This window comes from Gossypium hirsutum, chromosome A03 (genome assembly GCF_007990345.1).
Source record: "Gossypium hirsutum isolate 1008001.06 chromosome A03, Gossypium_hirsutum_v2.1, whole genome shotgun sequence".
Taxonomy (NCBI): Eukaryota; Viridiplantae; Streptophyta; class Magnoliopsida; order Malvales; family Malvaceae; genus Gossypium; species Gossypium hirsutum.
The window spans coordinates 75079375-75083063 of NC_053426.1; the positions used below are offsets into that span (position 1 = coordinate 75079375).

General features: G+C 35.0%; 1 non-coding gene across 1 annotated transcript; it reads right to left on the minus strand.

The window, feature by feature from the left end:
- Positions 1 to 2769: 2769 nt before the first annotated feature.
- LOC121225706 (small nucleolar RNA R71) lies at positions 2770 to 2876 on the minus strand. The gene has a single exon (XR_005923570.1). It is a non-coding gene; the product is annotated as a small nucleolar RNA R71 (small nucleolar RNA).
- Positions 2877 to 3689: the final 813 nt, after the last annotated feature.

Sequence of the window (3689 nt, forward strand, 5' to 3'; positions counted from 1 at the left end):
GTAGTAGTGAATTGTAGACGAAAAGTTATTTAATTGAAATGTCAAAACAATAAAACTCTTCAGGTTGAGTCAAATGAGTCGGGTGAATTACCTATTGTGATTTCATCGATATCGGCTTAGAGGTATGTAAGAAAGGGTTGTGAAGCATTTCTCGCGTATGTACTGAATAATAAGGTGTCTGAATTGAAGATAAAATCGGTGCCAATATTTGTGAATATTCAAATGTGTTCCTGGAGACATGAAAATTTACATATTTTTACATACAGTTTTGATCAAATTCGTGTCGAAAAATAATTAATTTTTATAAAATAATTAAAGTGCACTTTAAATATGAACATGTTGAATTTTAGTTAATTTTATAATTATTTTTGATGAATTTTGGTTATTTTCGACAAATTTGCACAAAGGGCAAAAAATGACTCGGCAAACACTGCTAAAAGCACAAAACTGAGAAGCAATTTGAAGTATCGAGGTGAACTAAATTTTAGCCTAAGACAGTCCAAAATTATATGTATTAATTCATAATATAATTAATTTTAATTTATATCCAATTTAATTTGGGTTAATAAATTATTATTGATTAATAATGAAAAAATGGTCCAGTTGAACCAAACCGAGTGAACAGAACCGCCCAAGAAATGGACAGCCCAAAACCATCCCAAGAGCTGACCCAAATTAGCCTATTAGTTGATTATTTAAGCTTGCAAAGAGGCCCTCGAAGACTTGTTCAAGTTGCATTCAAACCCCTCCACAATTGGTGGCTTTGTAGATATGCCCCAAGCCAAATTTAGCAAAGTTGAAACCATCAACCTTGCCACATGTGTGGCCGGCCAAGGGATGGCTCTTTGGCTGCTATTTTTAGCTTATTTTAGCAGCCATCTTTAGCTATAAAAACCCCCTTTGGTTGATCATTCAACACACCTCAATTCATTCACATCTTTTCTCTCTTCTCTCCACTTTCTCTTTTCTTTGCCATTTTAAATTCTCTTGCTCTCTTGAGATTTCCTCCCTTGGAGAAGGGGTGTTCATCAGCCATTTTGGAGCAACATTGAAGCGTTCGTAGCAGCTTTAATCAACGACGACAATAGAGAATGAAGAACGAAGCAAGCTAGTCAAGCCACGGAAAAACACCGGATTTGATTCTTGTTCCCTATCTCTTTAATTTTTGTTGTTGTTATGATGAACATATCTATAAATATTTATGTTGTTGGAATGGTTAATATAATCAATTTAGCTTCAATTTAATTTGTATTAGGTTGATTGCATTTCGTCTTCTTAAAATTGTGTTTATGTTGTTATAGGCCTCGGTATGATGCTTGATTAAGTAAAATCATGACTAAGTTATTCTTGCATTACAATTGTTATGTAACTAATGAATTAATTATTTAAATGGATTGAAATTATAATTAATAGGCACAGTACTTAATTAGTGCAGTTTAATTATCTAAGATAGTTGAGGATTAAATTAACAATGGTATCAGACGATACAATTGCCTTGCATAACTTGCAAGACTATTATGATTAAACTGTTTCAAGGTAAGGATACTTTGTTACCTCACATAGTATTTTATGTGCTTATTAAATCGAGTTAATTGTTTGAATTGACATAGGAATATGTTTAAGAGATTATTTCAATTTAATAAGTATGTATGTGCTATAACATATTTGCCTATTAAGATTTGTTTAATCGATTAAATTAACATAGGGATATGTCCAAGAGATGAATGGATTTTGGTAGGTGAGTATGTTCATAAGTTAGCAACTTACCAAGTTTTGGTGAATTTATTCGTAACAGCATAAACATGAGTTCAATAATACTAAGTTAAGAAATGTAATTAATCTAACACAATTATATCATCTTGATTAAACTCGTATTTTGAAATCGTGCATTTGAGATTTATTTATTTTACTTAGCTTAAAATCTTAGTTTTTAATCACCTTCTTCAAACAAAATATTTTTCTTCACCAAAGTGTTCTAAACAGCATTCATAAATATTCTTTCCACAATCCCTATGGGTACGATAACTCGACATTTACTTGTCACTTTCTTACTTACTGCGATTGTGTACACTTGCACATTTCCATCGTTCCAAGTTTTTGGCGCTGTTGTCGGGGACTGTTTTAAAAAGTCATTATTTGTGAATTTGTTAGTTTTTCATTTTCGCTTATTTTTTTCTTTAAATTTTAACTTAATTAATTTTTCTGTGATTATTTCAGGTGTTTATGAGTGTTGACCGAATTATTGATTTACTCCCTGTAGACCCTGAGATTGAATGAACTTTTCGACGGCAAAAAAGAGAAGCAAGTCAAAGAAAGACTAAAGAAATGAACTTTGAAAATCCAAATCGAGGACACAGAGCAAACCCTGCTCAAAATTCTATCCTTATTACTGATGATAGGGATAGAGCTTTAAGACAGTATGCCATGCCAGTGTTTAATGATCTTAACCCAGGTATTGCGAGACCCAAAATTGAGGCACAACAGTTCGAGCTGAAGCCAGTCATGTTCCAGGTGCTTCAGACAGTAGGCCAATTCAGTGGAATCCCTACCAAAGATCCTCACCCACACTTTAGACTGTTTATGGAGGTGAACGATTCTTTCAAGTTAGTCGGAGTACCCAAAGATGCATTACGATTAAAATTGTTCCCATATTCGCTAAGGGACAGAGCTCGAGCCTGGTTGAACTCCTTGCCACCAAATTCAGTTTCCACATGGCAAGAGTTAGTAGAAAGATTCCTTATGAAGTATTTCCCACCTAGCAAGAATGCTAAGTTGAGGAACGAGATCACTGCTTTCCAACAAATGGATGATGAGTCCTTGTATAAGGCTTGGGAAAGGTACAAAGAATTATTACGGAAGTGCCCTCATCATGGAATCTCACATTGCATAAAACTTTAGACATTTTATAATGGTCTCAATGCTCACACGAGGATAGTAGTGCACGCTTCTGCTAATGGTGCTCTCATTTCTAAGTCTTATAATGAGGCTTATGAAATCATTGATAGGATTGCCAGCAACAATTATCAATGGTCAACCAATTGATTAGTGTCAAGAAGACGAGTCAGTGGAATACATGAAGTAGACATTCTTACTTCACTCGCATCTCAGGTATCATCAATATCCTCAATGTTAAAAAGTCTTACTACTAATGGGTCTAATAGTTTTGCAGCACAGCCACCTAATCAATTTGAAAATGTAGCCTATGTCTATTGTGGTGAAGGACATTTGTTCGAAGAATGTCCATCGAACCCAGGATCTGTATATTACATGGGTAACCAGAACCAAAATCGACAAAGGTAGGGACTGCAATCCAATTTCTATAACCCATCATGGCGAAACCAGCCGAATTTTTCCTGGAGTAACCAAGGGGCAAGAACCAGTAACACTTCCACCCAACCTAAATCAACCCAGCCACCTATTTTTTCCCAACAAGTTTAGAAACCAACCCAAGCTGAACCATCCAATGGCTCAGAAAATTTGTTAAAGGCATAAATGGAGAAGAATAATGCCTTAATTCAAAGCCAAGCAGCTACATTGAAAAACCTGGAAAACTAAATGAGCCTGGTTACTACTGAACTCAGAAATCGACCACAAGGTGCTTTACCTAGTGATATAGAGAATCTGAGGAATCCAGGGAAGGAGCATTGTAAAGCATTGACACTGAGGAGCGGAAAGACATTAGAGCCCAA